Source organism: Falco punctatus (assembly GCF_963210335.1).
Source record: "Falco punctatus genome assembly, chromosome: Z".
Classification (NCBI taxonomy): domain Eukaryota; kingdom Metazoa; phylum Chordata; class Aves; order Falconiformes; family Falconidae; genus Falco; species Falco punctatus.
The window spans coordinates 28,575,171-28,594,267 of NC_137586.1; the positions used below are offsets into that span (position 1 = coordinate 28,575,171).

Below are 19,097 nucleotides of genomic sequence, written 5' to 3' on the forward strand. Positions count from 1 at the left end.
TTTATCTGGTTATATTTAAGCCACAAATGATCCTCTGCTAATAGCAAGTAAATGCCAGGTGTTGCCCTGAAAACCACTTGCCACATTTTCGCTCAGGATACGGTGTTTTATGTGACTAAATACTGACTCAAATTGAATAGATTATTTGGACAGCTATTTGGACAGCTATTTTGACAGCTACGTGTCAGACAACTGCAAAACCACTTTTTACTTCAAGTGAGAAGCAGAGGAGTCTCCCAAACATTAAAAAAAAAGTACATAAACTCTGTTGTGGTATTTTGCTCCAGCTGCGGAGTGGTAGTCTGGATTGCAATCACTTGTGAGTTTTGATTTGGATAGCTCAGAAGTTCAGTCTACCATGTAGGTAAGAGCCAGTTCCAGCCTTTAAGTACATATTTTATTTCTCAAGATACTAAACATTAATATATTCTTGATATGGACCACGTATATGACAAATTATTTCTCTGGGAGATTGTCTGAAATACATAAAAAGGAATATGTGTGTTCAAACTCATAGTAAGTGACCAAAAGTAGTACATACTGTTTCCCCAGTAATGACACACAGAAACAGCATTTTTAATGGAATGCTTAATAATTTAACAGTAAAAAATAGAACTTGAATTTTGAACTTCATTCTTAGATTTCACCTATTAGATTTACTTTTCTTTCAAATAATACATCTTTAAAATAATTTTCAGTTTATTTGTTTTCACATTGTATAATTCATTGCTGGGATAACTGTAACATGATTTAGTATAATGGTAATTTGTAACACAACTAATATCTTCCTCAAGGTGTCATGAAGAGGAGATTTTTGGCTGATGTGTTATCCTTATCCCACATGCTGAGATATTTACAAGCAGAGAAGGTTATAGACTGAAGCTGCGTTGAGTGCAGATCTACTACCAGCTTATGGCACAAATTAAATATTTGTGAAATGAATTTTCAGTTATTCACCTCAATGTTATAAAAAACCCCTCTAAATTTGAAGCAATGAACCAAGACTGAAAAGAGAGAGGCTCTGTTTATTTTCCTTACAGTCTTATTGCTTCTATTGCTAAAAGCCATATTTATGTATATAGCATACATAAGTAGACCGTCAGTGTATATGTTTACCTAGAGAATTAAAGCCATTATTTCCATTTGATTTGTTCTCAATTATAATGAAAAAGAAGACACAGAGATTTTGCTTTTGTTCTGAAAAACAAAATGAAAACTACACTAATACTGGCAAAGATGTTCCAAAAATAGGTTGCAGCCCATGGAAATCCCAAGTTAACAGGTCTGATTTAAAAACCAGAAACTGATAGAAATCTTTCTGCAAGTGTCAATTGCCTTTTTATTTTTAGGATCAGCTTCTTTAATGGTGAAAACTGTTGAGAACATGAGTTTTGGATGTAGAATAGTAGCACTGAATTACCTCCCTAGTAACATTTTGCATTTTTAATATAGATTTTTGACCAGGAGATAATTTGAATCTTTGGATTTTAAGGAGTTTTTTTATTGTTTTTGCATTCTTTCAAACAAGCACATTAATAAGAGCCTTGCCTTACGATTATCTGAATGTAGAGCAGATACTGGTGGACTCAGAGGCACAATGTGCATCTATCTCACCGATGAACATGTTGGCATACCTTTTAGGTGCCGTTTCTGGTAGTGCCAGATATACGTGCAGGCTTTAGAATGGGAGAAGCACAGGAGGATGAATCATTGTAGCAACCCAAGACAAGCCTCATGTACAGAGGCAGAAGATTATGGATTACCCCAGATAGCATTTACATTGTTTTCAGTCTTTGATATTGCAAAGCCTTGATGATGCAGAAAGACTGATTTCTGAAAGGACCACTCCATTCAGCCAGAGATGTCAGCAGCATACCACCATGAGGAACAAAAGCAATAAAGGCTGCATTAGGCAACAGGATTTTTCTGTGACCGTGGTTTAAGGACACAAGTCAGGCAAAGGTATGTAAGGAAAAGCAGCTTCTTGTTAGTTGATAAGAAACGATACATAGCTTCTGAGCACTAATGTATGTTCTTGATCCAAAGAAACAAACTGCTTCTTCAAACAGACCTTACAAATGCTGTGTAGACTGCTACAAATAGTTGTAAAATTATTCATTCATTTGCTGGACTGATTTTACACCCCAACCTATTTTCAAAAATAGACCACTTGTTAAAACCAAAGGAGCATTTTCTTTGTAAATGCACTAGTTTTCCCCGTTCTAGTTTACCATCCCAGACCACTGAAAAAGAAGGAATGTCATATTGCAGAAGGAAGAATTATAGAGAGACAAATAATGTGAAGCCTTCAAAAAGAAACAAATATGGAAAAAAGGTGACTTGGAATTATTTTCTTTCTGCTGAAAAGCTGATATTCTGAAACTGAGACTGGAGCTCTCCATTGCTGTTAAAATGCAGTAGAATTTTATGGATGATATTCAGATTTTCATTCAACGAAGAGGCCTAAGTTAACACTTACTGGCTATTTAAAACACATATTGAACTGCATGCTGGATGTCTGATTTTTCTTCATATCTATCTGGCAAGGACTAGTTCTTCTTGCCTGGCTTCTAAAATACTAATGATCCAATAAAAAATATTATTTAGTCTTTGTTTTAATTCCTTCCAAACTTAATACCTTTGTGACATGCTTTTGTAAGACAAATGGCTTTATACTAATGTTACCCTGATCCTGATAAGCAAAACTCAGCATTTTCCTTCTAAATCAACAATGTGTAATGTATTGTAAAAAATTCTCATGTCACTGGAAGCTAAATGATCTTGTATTAAAAGAAAATATTTTCATGATCTGAAAGTTAAGGGAAGAAATGATGTGAATACTTTTCTTTTTACTGTCACTCCTTATTTCCTGCTCTGTATGTTAGGAAGACACATTAATTATTTAGATGAAGGATGAAAAAAATAGCATTCTTGCTTTCTTTTCCCTCCCTCTTCTACTAGAAAAGCTAAAACACTGTCACATTTTCCCTCTACTTTGTGGATATCCATGAATTCATGTGATTTAAAAGAAGAAATAGGATAAAAGGTGTGTTTCCTGAAAACCTATTTTCTCCTTGACAATATTCACAAAAAGTAAACTTGGAAACACTCAATTTTCCAGCTGCTTATGCTCATTAGTAGCACCAGAATTCAGAGAACACTGAAAAATACAAATGTTCATTCAGTCTGAAGGTTCATTTCATTATGAAAAGTTACAAGATTAACTGAGTCTCATACATTGGTAATATCACTTTTTGCTAATGAATTGGAGAAAGGCACAACTGATTTGAAATTGAAAGCAAGGCTGTAAGAAGGGTCATACATTTTTAGCTGTTGTTCTTTGATGATGCTGTCCTACAAGGAACGCTAATGCATAGCAAGCAGGCATTACCCACGAAGTCCTCTGTCTGGAAGCCTGATGAAGAACAGAAACCACCTAACTTCTCCACACGGAAAGAATTCTGCAGGGTGGTGTTTCCAATGTGGAGAAGCAGGTGTGGCAGCTCTGGAAAGGGAGCATGTGGCTTTGCCCCTTCTTGGGGAGCAGCTTATTCTGACACCAGGCCCTCTGATAAGCCACATGTGTGTTGACTGGGAGGGACAAGATGACTTCCAGTGTTTCTTTTCACTGGTTTGTTGCTGTTCCTGACTGTGCAAATGCCACTTATGCTTTAGTCTTCTCTGGTTAGGGTTGCAGTGTAACTGCTGGACTCTTCTTGCAGGAACGAAAGACTTTGTTTTATGGAGGGCTCTGTGCTGGGTCAGCTACTAATGACTTCATAAATGTGAAAAAGTATGTGCTGTTACCAACACCCAAATCACTGGATTCAAACCAAACTCACATATATCTACTCTAAAGATATCCAGGAAGAATACATTGGAATATAGCTGCTATTTGAGGTTTAGTCCTCTCTCTGAGGTGCTTTCTAAAGCAAGTAGTGTTTCTGTTAAGTGTTTCAACTTCAGATAAAAATTATTTGAAAGCATTATTTGAAAAGGGAGTGTCTTTCTTACAGTACTTCTGGTAGAAAGATATTTTTGTACCCCTCTATTTTTTCTTAAAAGGATTTAGAACATATCTGCAATGAAAACAGCACCAGGAGGTGAAAAGGAAAGGGGTGTTTAGAGCATCCATCAGCTTCTAAACCCAGCTGGTAGGCACCAGCCTACGCTGGGTTGGTTCCCTCATGCAGGTTTCTGAGGCTATGAAGAGTGTTTTGTATTGTCCAAAACTATTGTCCTGTGACAGGAATTCTAGAAAACTGTAGAGGATCTCCTGGAAGAGCAAGTTGACAACAATGTGCTCATAGGCTTCCCAGAAATCAAACCATTTATGAAGGTGCAGGAAAACAGCATTTTTTCTGCAGCACTACAGCAAGGAATCACACCAGAGTGAATGTTATTTCAAAGAGTTTTTCTGTATAATGCTGCACTCACAATATGAAGCCACCAAGGTTTCCAGAATAATTTTATATGTCTGTAGGTAACATTTTGTCAGCATGCTATGGAAGCAGTCACATGCATCAGAGAAATGGTGCTGACCAGCTCCTCCTCCATATCTCCTTATCCTTTCCCTCCACCACAAAAATCAAAACACTAATTAAAGACTTTTGATCCCAAATACACTAATTTATTTTTTCATGCCCCACAAAAAGGGAGACCCACTTAAGCTTAAGCACAGATGAAGAAATGCAATTGAACAGATGTCACTGCATTCTGTAGGCAAATGATCAGGGCTTGGGATTCTCTCTGCAGTAAGGATTTTCACCAGAATCTTCACTACTAGGCACAGAAAAAAATGCATGAACAGGCACCCAGTGGAAGGCACTGAATGTGGTTGGACAGTAAGATGGAACAGAATTCACACAACTATTTATACTCTGGGTTATGTCCCCCTGCCTATATATTAGTCTTGCCTGCTATTCCTCCCAAAACACAACAATAATCTCTATCAAATATTCCAGGTTTTTGTACATGACACTTGGATTTTTCCAGGGAAAAAGCATGAATAGAATGATGGGGAATGGGGGGTAGGGATTGAGAGAAAGAGTCAATTTAATATATAAGGTGACGTTTTACAAAACTTCATGTTATATTGCTGGTTGCCCATTCTTAGTCATGGGGTATGTCACAGTGGTTTGATGGTGGTTTTGGTTTCTTTTTTCTTGTGATGAAAATCTGAACTGTGTTCAGCATACAGAATAAGCCTTTGGCATCACCAGTGGTGAAGGATTATTACTAGAGTGTTTGGGAAATGTTCAGAATTTCAGATTTCAAACTATGTTGAATTTCTTCTCACTCTTCCCCCCTCCCCCCCACCTTTGGCAAAAAGTAATGTCTTGTTTGTAGCTCTAGTCTCTGCTCCAGTATCTGCTGATGACATTTGGCTAAGTCTTAGCTGCCATTCCCACTCTGCATGCTAGTTTATTGAATTCAGTAAAATTGGTATTTTAAATCTGTCTTGGTTTAAAATAATTAATGTCAATAATTTTTCCCTGCTAGTTGATTTACACAGAGATTTGTTTTCCAATTGATCAAAATCACAGAAGCAATAACAATTTGTTTAAAATTTGAGATTTTCTTTTATTGTGGCAACAAACTAATGTTTATTTTTAAAACTTTTTAGAAGCTAAAATAACTAAAGACAATATGCACCATGCATTTTGGGGATCAGAAAGGGAAAGCATTTGCTTTTTGCTGTTCAGTCAAGGAGAAAACTCAAGTTTGGCATCACAGGTGAAGGGCAAAGCCAGAGAGGAAGTTATCTTAAATTACTTCCTCTTGGGCACTTCATATGATCAGTCAGAAATACCATTTTATGCTGGAACTGAAGAACTAAGCACATTCCTCTTCAAACAAAAGAAACTGAATTTTAAAAATGAAGCCTCATTTGAATGCCATTGTGAGATGTATGTGAAGGTGATAATTTTTCTGAACAATAAATTGATATTCAGCACTGTTTCAATGCTTTAACACAGCTTTTATGCTCTGGCAGTCTAGAAAACAGGTCCCTAATCACAGTGCAGATATATATAAAATACTTTCCTCCAGTACTCCAGTGTTTTGCCTGAAGAGCCATTTTTAACTCTGTGTCATTGTTCATGCTTCTTAGTTTTTTCTATTTGGATAGCAATGGAATAAACACAGTGGTGTCCTAGGAGTGGCACTGATCTCTAATTCCTTTGCTGTGTTTCCTATTGAACTTATATTCAGAGGGAAAGTCTAAGTCACTACTGAGCCAGCTTAATTGCAACTGAGTAACAGAGGTTAATAGGGATTAATCAGCCTTTTCAGCCAAGCAGCTTTTCCAGCAAGAAGTCTGCTCAAACTTCAGATGAAATCAAATCTATTCATCTTTTCTAAATGTTTAGGAAAGCATCATCTGGTAATTACTCTTAATGAACCGGACAACAAGAGAAGCATTCAGTAGCAAACATATTTTTCCTAACTCTGTCAGTTTCTGGGTGAAATCCTCTTCTTTCAGTTCTTGTAGGGCATAGTGTATCTTACTGGAACACACAATTCCTACCACTTTAGCAACCTTCAGTTTCACTAGGAGTTCTGAATTGTGTGAGACAAAGAATTCAATGCAAATTGAATACAACAGACAGTGGTCCTGCTGAAGACTAATAATATTCCCCCATGTTTAAATAAAACTTGACTCTTTTTTGACTAATCTGTTTTGGAGACTCTATATGAAAACTCTCCCATCCAGACCTCTTCTCCCTTGGCCCTTCTCCAAGCATACATGCACATATTACCTGGTACTTTCTTTTTAGAGGTACCTGTTGCTTTACACGTGCAACATCCAGAAGGTGAAATTAACTGCTGATGATGTAAGGAGGCTGCCAGCAGGCTGGCTTGAAGAACCGAGGCTGAAGGTGGCCCTTCGCTACCCTTTAAGACAACAAAGAGGTGGGAGGAGCCAGACCATCTCTCTGGCCTCCATAGAGGTGATAAGAACACTGGGACTACAGTAGGAAGGAAAGCTCAGTCTATTTCCTTTTTAAAGGTCATGAATGCCAGTGAAAGGTTTATTTTCAAAACAACAGCCCAAGCAGGACAGCACGAGGGTTATGGAAGGGCATGCTTTTTTGATCATTCTAATTTTGGGTGTTCTGCATAGCTCCATTATTTATTCTAAAATAATACTACAGTACAGCACAAAACCCCTCTGTCTCCGCTTCACTTTATAGTGTTTAATGATTGTGCTTTGTAGGTGGAAAGATTATGTCCAAAGTGTTCTTTCAAGAGCTCCACATTCTATTCAATATTACTATTTTACGATGAGATCCTTCCTTTTATTTATTTGTTCTTCTGTTCACCCTGTCTCTTATATCTGTATGATGAGGAAAAAAAACCCCTAAAACCGTGTTACTGTTATCTGATGATTTTCCAGAGGAAAAACTATTTAATGCATAGGATTCCTATGGTGCCAGAAAGGTACTATTTTAATTTGCTGTGGCAGATATGGAAGTAGACAGGAAACAGGGATAGAGTGATAGGACTTCTATAAACAGTGATTAAAGTGACTCCACATACTTTATAAAGGCAGAGGCAGATCTACGGTTCCAGGTTTTGACATAAGAGCTCCTTATCCACTTAAGAAAAGGAAGAAATTTGTCTTATTGGTATCACCTTATAACAGTCAAATCCTGAATCTTGTTCTCAGCTACACCCCAAATTTTCCATGATGATTTCAGTACAATGTAGATGATGCCAGGGAGCAAATTAGGACAGTTACTTAGGAGAAATTACTGCCATTGTTTAATTGAGTAATTAACTGAGCTGGCCAACCCATCATTAGTTCCAATAACTAGTGAGGGCAGGATCAAACTGCATTTCTACGCAGTCTGCTGGCACCCGATAAGCTATACACATTTGGAGCCCTGCTACTGTGTGTGCTCCTGATGTCAACACCATGGCCAATCTGCTCTGGTCAGCCCTGAACCCTGGGCAGGGTCTGCAGACTCAGTATACCTATGTCCATATGCTCTTGGGGACCCAGTCCTGTGAGAATATTTATATGAAACTGAATATACACCAATGACATCAAATTCAGTGCAAAATATAACAGCCACAAGGTGGGAGACTTTGATTCACTTCCCTTCTCCCCCCTGAGGAGTCTGGACGAACAACTCCAGCCTCTTAAGGGAATGCCCTAATTAGAGCCTGTGAGGGTAACCCTGCTCTCCTTTGGCTGTAGCTGGGCTATTACACAGACAAAAATGCAAGTGCCAAGGGACAGGGAGCAGAAAGAAGTCAGATGGAGGTAGCCAGGGGCTGCAGACTCCATCCCTCTAGGGGCTCCTCTCCAGGTGTTGTTTCTCCAGGTTTACTGAAAGCTAAAATGCACGTCAGCCTCCTGAGTGATTGTATTTATGGCTTGGCCACAGAGGCTCCTTTAAGTTCATTCTGCCTCATAACCCCTTCTCTGCTGTGCCAAAGCTCCAGAAGAAGGGACTGAGAGTCGAGTATGGGTAAGTGCAATTTGTTAAGGTGCATTGTTGGCCTAAGCTCAGACCTGGACTAATTTCCTGGACAACAGCTCTCAGCAGTCAGCCTTGCTTTTTTGTTTTCTTTTCAAAACAGGTGCAATAGTCTGAAGCACCTAAGACAATTGCTTCTTGATGTGAACATAGGAGTGCCTTAAAGAGCAACCCAGGGTCACACGGTGGTTAGCCTGCTTAAGGCAATAGTTCCCCCCACATATCCTCCAAATTTCTATCCAGAACATGAATGTATTTTGCTTTCCTGTTTTGGTGGGAAAAAAAAAAAGAAAAGAAGAGAGGCATAGTACATTTTTAAAACCCTAACCAATAATGACTATGCAGTTAAACTGTTTTTAGCAAAAATGATGCTGCTTTACAGTGGCAAAATAAGTTTCTAAAGATGGGAGAGATTGAAGCAGGACAGAGTCAGCTGTTCAGGGAGCTAGTGGGGAGGTGAAAAGTGGGGCATGAGTGAAACAACCTACAGTACATCTGGGTTTCGGGGGACTTTAAGGAGAAGAAATATAAGTTTTTCAGGGAGAGGTACAATGAGAAAAGCATAGGTGGGCATCTCTCCTCCTGAACAGTGCAGCTGACAGTGCGCTGGCTCCTTTCTAAATCTGCAGAGGTGCAATACCTTACATCAAAGTACTCAGATAGCTCACTTCCCCAAGACATTGTACCTATCTCTGTAGGCCCTTCAGCCTGCAAAAACAGTTGTCTCTGGATTTTTATATTAAATAACTTTTATCTACATGCATCCTTCATGGAATTAAAAAAAATATCAGAATGCAGCCTCTTTGGATCAGGAAAGTTCGGAGCCACAGACAGCTGGAGGCCTGCAGACAATGCGGGGAAGTTGTCAGGATACTGTCTCCTGTCTCTTATATTCCTCACAGGACTGGTATCTTGGGTTAGCTACACTACTAGCCTGAGCTGATATGGTTGGTTTTACATCCTCCTGTACCTCATCAGCAGCTGTTTCAGGCTACACTTAGCAGGTTTCTGAGGAGGAAAAGAGAAAGGCAGGAGATTGGGCCAGATCCCATGGTGCTGGGATGGGGCAGGGCTGTGCTGTGGACCCAGAGATAGGGATCTGCCAGCAAACATCTGTTCCCTCTCCCCTTCATTCCCACCCCATAGAAGCCTTGAATTCCCTGCCAGTACCAGAGATTCAGGCAGGTGGAGATGCCTTTGGTCCCCTTACACACTTTTGAGCACATAAACTTCTATGACTTTCAGGCTCCCACCATTTGTAGCTGTGGTCTGAGGTGGCTTTGTGTAAGCAGCTGACACTTCAGAACCTGTGGACTTAACATCCGCTTCATTATCCAGGTTGTCTACGTGTTGCTGACCATTTCAGCAGATAGAATAGAGAAGCAGAGAGGGAGTGAACCACAGATAGAATAGAGAAGTGAAGAGGGAAGGAAACGTTAGAGAAGAACTAGGAAAAGTCAGAAAGAGGAAGAAAAAAGAGAAAAAAGGAGAAAGGAGGATAAGAAAAAGAGAAATAAAGATCCAAAACAGCAGCAAGCCTAAATTGTGCTCAAAGGGCACTTGGTATGTGACATTGAAATGTGGTCATTTGAGATAGTCTATGAGGCCTAAGTACTGCTAGGAGCATTACTAGTAAAGCCCTGCTGCAGATATTTGGTGGTTAACCCAGCCATGCTGCCCTATGACCTCCACCCCTTGTTAGACAGCAGAAAAGTAGTGAGAACGACAGCAAAGGTTTTTCTAAACTCAGGAGAGAGTATATATAAAAGCAACTAGAGGGGCAGCAAACCATTTTACTAAACTAAGAACACGGCACTCGTACTGGAGAGAAGAAAACTATCTATAGCTACCTCACTACAGCATCAGGCAAATTTTTGTTATTCTAATCAGTGTCACCACTGAAAAGCAAATTATGCCATAAACAGCTCTATAAGCACATCTGATGCCACAAACAGTGCACCAGACTTGGCAGGGTGGGTGGTGGGACTCCTCCAGACTTTCAGCAGAGGGAGAGTCAGAGTCTAGTTTAATACTTTCAATAATTATTTAAAAAAAATAATTAGCTGTAAGTTGTGGAAACTGAATACACATTAATTTTATACTATTTTAAATTGTTTCTCTTTTACAAGAGATATCAAAGTAAATGTACTCCTGTAAAAGTGCTCCCTGAAAGTTACACATACACCCAATGCCCACCCTGCCAGTGCAGGCAAATGAATATGTTTTTCCTGGCTAAAATAAAACAAAAAGTATGTAAATTAAATATTAAAGTTCGGGAACAACAAAGATGATACAGGCAGGGTATTTCTGTTGTACAGTTTTCTGAAAGAAGACTCATTTCTTTGTATTGGTGTCATCTCCTAGACAATATTGATGCAGCTACACTGCATAGGAATCCCTTAGAGCAGGAGGAATACCTAAAATGATCAAACTTCAAACATGAAGCGAAGAAGACATGCCAAAAGAGAGTCAAGGAGGGAAAACAATTATTATTTAATATATGAGATATCTTTGAAAGTTCATCGCTTGTTGCATCTGTTTAATGTGAGATGTTAAACTGTTTAAAAGTGTCAGATTTTTTAATCAGTCAAGTTTCTTAGATGTGTGATTGCATGATTTCCATTACGTTTTTCTGCAAAAGTTACCATCTTTTAACATATTGTCTCAGGATATAATTTTTTTTCCCCCATAGATATATAATACATTTGTCAAAATTGTCAAATTTCAGTCATGACATAGATGGGTTTTCATATCTCATTGGACAACAGAACTCATAATAAATAGCAAGGAAAACTGTGAAGGATTAGTTTCAAAGCTCATTGGAAGTCTTCCCATATGCCTTAGTGAGCTCTGGTTATGCCTTAGGAAGAGTTAACAAGGTTATCAGTTTTCCTTTACCAAGCATTTGCTGAGAAATAAACCACATTTGTTGATGGAAAGAAGTTGTTTTATCCTGAAGCCTATACCAGTAGATGAAGGTAATTTCCCAGGGAGAAGTGAAAAGACACTGAGCTCCTCAGTACTATCATACTAATGTAGGAAGAAAGAACCTGATATGGTCCACTTCTCATTTTCAGTCATTGTAGATCTTTTTCATGAACAAATGTACACTTGTTTCCAATTCTATTAATTATGGTAATACAAAAGGGGAAGAATATTTATGGAAATATCTTTATCTTGATGGTGTTCTCCATTTAAGGAGACATATCTGTTTCACAAAAGGGATGGGACTAGAAACCTTACCTCAGAAGACAACTAAGCTGATGGTTAAATCACGGGCTTCATTTGACACCAGGTCTACATACATGTAAGAGAGAGAAAGCAAGTGTTTGTATTGGAAAAATATTGATTTAACTCCACAACAGCTATTATTCCCAACTCTGGCCTGCTTTTTTAAGGCTTCCCCAATATTTGTGTCTCCCTAATCAGTATCTGCACTCATTGATTTTGGATACTTTCCCTATACATGTGTTTATTTTTGCAAGTTAGTCCATATTTCTGTCTTCTCCTGGACACACACTGTGGCAGAAAAAGTGCTCTCTTAATCTAGAATTTAAATAATCTTTTAGGTTAGCTTCAAGTAGTGTATCATAAAGACTTCAAGGACAATTTGGGTCTATTAACATATACTCAGTTTATATATACCATGTACTCAGTTTATATACTCAGCACGTGTATACACTCAGTATATGTTAATTAATTAACATACACTCAGTATATGTTAATGAGGCTCATTTTTCAGATTTGTGTGCTTGATATGTGGATATTTATATCTGCAGAACATGGATGGAAAACACATCTTGCATATACTTCTCTAAAGAGTAGAAGAGTAGGATTGACACTGATTTTAGACAAGTTCTGGTATGGATCTGAACATGGTCTTTTACCTTCTGCCCTCATCTAGTGACTATAGTCACTCAAACGTAGAGTAAATAAAATACTTTAATTTGAAAAAAACTGTACAAATAATCCATTATTGAATAACAATGGTAGTTTGAGCCGATATCTAGTGAACATAGTGTAGAAACAACTCTAAATCTTTTGAGCATATTTAGAACTTCTGCATCATTCACCAAGGCAACTGTTACAAATAAAAATCTGACTGTCCAAATGAAAAGCAGGTGCACAGATTTTACAGATACAGAACATTATTATCATCTAGTCCAACTTCTTACTTATGACAGGCCATAAAACCAACAAAACAGACAAGAAACACTTGAAAATTACAGGTTAAAAACATCCATGATTGTTTTCCAACTCTCCAAAATTATGAAATTCCCAATAGAAAAACAAATGAGGAACTGCAACATTATTTCACAACTCCATTAACACACTGGACACAGCATTGAAAAAATGGAAGAGAAAATAAAAAGGGGCTTATGTAGAGTTAGACCTGCCATTGAAGGAAACTAGCAGAGAAAATCATAAGGAGGGATCAGATGCTTACCCACTGAAAATACTTGGTTACCAGTAATGTATTACATTCATGTTTGTACAGGTATTCCTGGCATTTTCAAAGTCTGACAAATAACTTGAAGCAGTGCAGATTTGGTGGGAAACACTGCTTTGCTACTGAAATAAAATGAGTTCATCATAGTAAAGCCCCTTTGGTCAGATCCTGAGAGTGATGCAGGTTTTGCATAAATAGCAAATGAGTGAAAACTAAGTAAAGAATTCGGTGCTTAGTTCAACAGCTGTATGACTGAAGACATCTAAAACCAACACCTATTTGGAAGTGAATTGAATGAAGAAGACCCCATTAAACCTGTTAAAATTTCCATAACCCCCTGTGCTGGTTTTGGCTGGAATTTTCCTCATAGTTGCTGGTATGGGGCTATGTTTTGGATTTATGCTGAATATAGTGTTGATAATAGGCAGATGTTTTAGTTCTTGCTGAGCAGAGCTTGCACAGAGTCAAGGCCTTTTCTGCTCCTCACCCCACCCCACCAGAGAGTAGGTTAGGGGTGCACAAGATGCTGGGAGGGGACATAGTTGGGGCAGCTGATCCCAAGTGGCCAAAGGGATATGCCATACCATATCACGTCATGCTCAGCGTATAAAGCTGGGGGAAGAGAAGGAAGGGGGGACATTTGGAGTGATGGAGCCCGGCTTTCCTGGGGATGGCTGAACACCTGCCTGCCCATGGGAAGTGGTGAATGAATTCCTTGGTTTGCTTTGCTTGCGTGAGTGGCTTTTTCTTTACCTGTTAACTGTCTTTATCTCAACCCACAAGTTTTCTCACTTTTACTCTTCTGATTCTCTCCCCTGACCCCACTGGGAGGGAGGGAGAGAGTGGCTGTGTAGAGCTTAGTTGCTGGTTGGGGTAAAATCTCCATACTCTCTCTATAATAACAGTTTACAAAAGTCAGAGATTGGAAAAAAACACGCCCGGCTGGTTGTTCAATAAGGCTAAAGCTCACCAGCTGCTCGGTTTTAGCTTAGAGTGTAACAGTGTGTTATTTGCCACTGATTCTTACCATATCCAACATAGAAACAGCTGTTAGATTTCATTATTTCCTTATAGATGGCAATATTTCAGGCCCCCAAGGGGAGAGCAGAAATTCACTTTTAGGGTTTCTACAGTAATAGATGTTCAATTAAACATGGAGTTTCTCTTCCAGCTAAGAGATGCTGTTCAGCCTATTGAGCCACCTTTAGGTTTCCTACACTTTGCTCTGTTTCATCTCCTGAAACAGCAAAACCAAATGAAAATCTTCTAAAAAGTAGCCCATTTCCCTTTGTCAGAAGGGACATAAGACTTCCACTCATCTTGGTCTCATTTCTGGTTTTGCCATTGTGTTGCCCAAGAGCAAAATCAGAACAGTAGTAGTCAGTGTTTAAGCTTGAGAAACTTCATAACCTTACATTTTTATGGCTGGGATTATTATCAGTTTATAGACATAAGTTACTTTCATATGGGAAGCAGAATCTTGGTTCTACTGAGATATAAATAAAATTTGCTGTTGACTTCAGATCAGAATATTAACTGGAGACTGTCACAATGTGTATGCTTGTAGAGTAAATAGCATGTTTTACATACTTTTTTAATCCTTTGTAGAAATACGATGAGTGGAAATGAGAAGGTAAATGATGATTCATATTCTGTATTAAACTCTCTTCCTCTTTCATGGAAGTTATCAACATCATTAGCTGCATAGATATTCTATTTTGGAAATACCTCCACAACTACCTGAGCTCACCACAGACTTTCTTTTTCTTTTTTTTCCCCTCCTTTTGTTATTGTTATTTGTTTGTTTTTTTGCAAGAGCAGGGAGAGAACTTGTTTGTGGTTGTATTTTTCAAAATAGTGTATTTCAAAATAGACTTATCTACATAAAGAAAGAAACTGTGAGGATGCTTGTCTGTTCTAAAGAAAATAACTTTTTCATAAGCTCTAGAGTGCTAGATTTAGGCGGGGGAGTGTGTGTGTGTGTATGTTTGAGTACCAACACAGCATGGAAATCCCTGTCCCAGTAAGCTTTCCAGACCAAGTTTTCAAAACTTAGTATATGAAATACAACTGACAAAAGCTAGAATTTTTAACGTCTATCCAGGTTTAAACTAACCTTAATGTTTAGAATCAGGTACTGCTGTGCTACATAGCATGACATTTTAAATACTAAGTGCTGAGGAAAGAAAAAAGTTTTAAAGTGCTTATATAGGAAACACATAAGGTCCCTAAGAAATATTTTAAACAATTTTTTTCCAATTCACCCCCATTATTTATTTATTTATTTTTGCATATTAAACTGAGAGTAGCTACTCCAGAGTCAGATGGAACAAAACTACTGGGGAACTGTGTTATTAAAAGCTTTAGTTCTCTACTGAAGTTATTTAAAGAAGAAGGGACTGATCCTTACCTATTTCTTGCATGGTGGTCAAATCTGTAGTCTTTTCCTTAAGGATTCACATTTTTATGGGATTAAGTTCTGGTCAAGGTGAAGATCATGTTTCTATTCAAATTAGCAAGAGTTTGCTACCAACATGAAAGGAGATGAGAAGAGAGGCTACATTTAATATTTCCTCAATTAATTTCTACATCATGTGGTTTGGCAGACTGAAGGGGGGAAAAAGAAGCAAGGTGATCCATATTTAGACTGCAAGTCTGCACTTTCCTTCGCCTTTTAGGTTCTCTTTTTTGGACTACATAGCAACTCTCTGATTGTGCTGGTCACTGACTGTTTTAAACACTTTCCCTTGTAGGCTTGTTCCTGTGATGTGTATAGCTGTGAACAGTGGAATAAACCCATGTGCTCAGTGAAAGCATCCAAAGGTTAGTAGTGCAAGGAAATTATTTCTTTCTAGTAATTTCAAGCAGTTCCACAGTCTCTGCCTTAACTCCATGTTTCAGAAAGATTGAAATTCTGCATAAAACAGGCAATGGAAGAAGGGATTAGCTAGCAGCCAAAAGACAAGACAGCAATTAGACACAACTCACTCTCACTTCTGTAACATTTTTGGCAGGATTTCAATAACCTAACAGAAGCAGTAAATAACATAGTTGGGCTCTCAACTGCTGTGAGCTTTCTGAAGCACTTTATACCCATACTGCTGGGAAAGAATCAGATACAGAAGATGAAAAATATTTGAGGGACAGGCCTTTACTTTAAAGGGAATTTACGTTCACATTTTATGAGTTTAACTTTGTTTAAAATGAATTTTTAAAACCCCACCTTTTTCCCATTTTGGAAAGAAGTTGTCTTTTTTGGTATTTAAAGAATTTCCTTCCCTTTCTCCCTTTTTAGTATGTCAAGCCTTTGTACCCAAAGAGTATTCAAGATCTAACCGTTCCTTATTTTGCCCAGGAAGTTAGGGTGACAAGAAAACATGGCAGAATGCATACTCCCTAACAGTCCACTCTGAACATACATGGTTACATATATTACATATTTACACATACACACACACACACCCCAAATATAGTGTGTGTGTATAGATAGATAGATAGATAGATAGCGAGATATCTATCATGTGTGTATATATGTACACTGTTTCAAATCACTGAGCTAGGGACTGAAAGTCATATTCTGATATAATTATTAGATATTTGTCCCAGGTGTAAGCAATTTTTTCTAGCTTTTTCCACCATCACAGGTGTCTTTTAAATCATCAGTGTAGAGAAGCTATAGCTGTTGCTTCATTTACTAGTCCATCTTTGTGCATTGATTGATTTCTTTGTCCAAATTTTCCATCTTTAAGTTTTGTCCCTGTGCCTTTCACTTCATGCAGTATCTCAAAGATAATTCCACAGTCTACCTTGTAAGAAGGAAGTAATCCGTTTGCAAGCAGGTTTTTAAGATGCCTTCTCTTGTCTACAGCCTAACTAGGTCACAGAGATGTGATTTTATCTATCTTTAGAAGCAGGTTTATCCGTCCTGAAAAAGAAACATGAGTGTCTTTAGTACTCCAACCACCTTCATGCTTTCCACCCAGCGTTTCCAAGAACAGTCTTATAAATAGTACTGACATGTCACAGGTGACAGAGGGAAAATACGCCTAGATTTCCAACCTGACCTCTGCCTGGTTGGATAGATGCGTGCACACTAACACACACACACATATCTAGATAAGTGCATCCCTCAGGAGGACTACAAGGATGTTGTGACATTATGCTGGGAGAAAATCAGAAGGGTTGAAACCCAGCTAGAACTTAATCTGGCTGCTGCAGTAAAGGACAATATATTTTTTTTCTATAAACACATTAGAAAAAAAGGTGGGTTAAGGAGAATCTCCATCCTTCATTGGATGTGGGGGAAAACATAGTGACAAAGGATAGAGAAAAGGCTGAGGTACTTAATGCTGACTTTGCTTCAGCCTTGTTCTTCAGGTGCCCAGGCCCTGAGCTGGAAGACCTGCACAGTGAGCAGAATGAAACCCCCTAATCCAAGGGCAAATGGTCAGTGACCTGCTGCAACACTTAGACACACAAAATTCTTTGGGGCTGGGTGGGATCCACCTGAGAGTACTGAGGGAGCTGGCAGAAGAGGTCACCAAGCCACTTTCCAGCATTTATCAACTGTCCTGGCTAGCCAGGGAGGTCCCAGAAGACTGGAGGTTAGCCAACATGATGCCCATCTACAGTAAGGGCCAGAAGGAGGATCTGGGGAACTAAAGGCCTGTCAGCCTGACCTTGGTGATGGGGAAGGTTATAGAGCAGATCATCCCAAGTGCCATCACACAGCGTGTGTAGGACAACCTGGGGATCAGGCCCAGCCAGCATGGGTTTATGAAAGGCAGGTCCTACTTGATGAACTGATCTCCTTTCATGACAAGATGACCTGCCTAGTGCATGAGGGAAAGGCTGTGGATGTTGTGTACCTGGACTTTAGTAAAGCCTTTGACACCATCTCCCACAGCATTCTCCTGGAAAAACTGGCTGCTCATGGCTTGGATAGGTGTGCTCCATGTTGGGTAAAAAACTGGCTGGATGGCTGGGCCCAAAGTGTGGCAGTGAATGGACATAAATCCAGTTGGCGACTGGTCACAAGTGGTGCTCCCCAGGGCTCAGGATTGGGGACAGTTTTGTTTGATATGTTTAACAATGATCTGGACAAGGGGATCAAGTGCACCCTCAGTAAGTTTGCAGATGACACCAAGCTGGGCAGCAGCGCTGATCTGCGGGAGGGCAGGAGGCTCTGCAGAGGGGTCTGGACATGCCGGACCGATGGGCCGAGGCCAGCTGGATGAGGTTCAAGAAGGCTCCGTGCCGGGTCCTGCAGCTGGGTCACACCAGCCCCACACAGCGCTACAGGCTGGGGCAGAGCGGCTGGAAAGGGCCTGGTGGGAAAGGGCCTGGGGGTGCTGGTCGGCAGCCGGCTGGGCATGAGCCAGCAGGGTGCCCAGGTGGCCAAGGAGGCCAGCAGCACCCTGGCTGGTGTCAGAAGCAGTGTGGCCAGCAGGGCAAGGGAAGGGACTGTCCCCCTGCACTGGGCACTGGTGAGGCTGCACCTCGAACCCTGTGTTCAGGTTTGGGCCCCTCACTGCAGGAGGGACGTAGAGGGGCTGCAGCGTGTCCAGGGAAGGGCAACGGGGCTGGGGAAGGGTCTAGTGAGTAAGTCCTGTGAGGACTGGCTGAGGGAACTGGGGTTGTTTAGCCTAGAGAAAAAGAGGTTCAGGAGGGACCTTATCACTACAACTACCTGAAAGGAGGTTGTAGCAAGGTGGGTGTTGGTCTCTTTTCCCAGGTAACAAGTGATAGGACAAGAGTAAATGGCCTCAAGTTGTGCCAAGGGAGGTTTAGTTTGGATATTAGGAAAAATTTCTTCACCAAAAGTATTGTCTAGCATTGGAACAGGCTGCTGAGGGAAGCGATTGAGTCGCCATCCCTGGAGGTATTTAAAAGACATGTAGCCATGGTGCTTAGGGTCATGGTTTAGTGGTGGACTTGGCAGTGCTAGGTTTACAATTGGACTCAATGATCTTAAAGGTCTTTTCCAACCTAAAGGACTTATGATTCTACAGCCAAGGCAAAAAGATGCAAACTTGTTCAAGATGAACCAAAATTCATAACCAATATTTTTGATAAATGCCAAATTCAGGAGAAGCTCCCTGTATGATCAGTAAAACACAAAATTTTGCTAGAAGAAAATTATTAATCTGCCTTGTCAC

At 39.6% G+C, this 19,097-nt stretch overlaps 1 protein-coding gene across 1 annotated transcript in view; it reads left to right on the top strand.

The window, feature by feature from the left end:
• The window catches only part of ZNF366 (zinc finger protein 366), a 55,252-nt gene that overhangs the window by 18,286 nt on the left and 17,869 nt on the right, over nt 1-19,097 (top strand).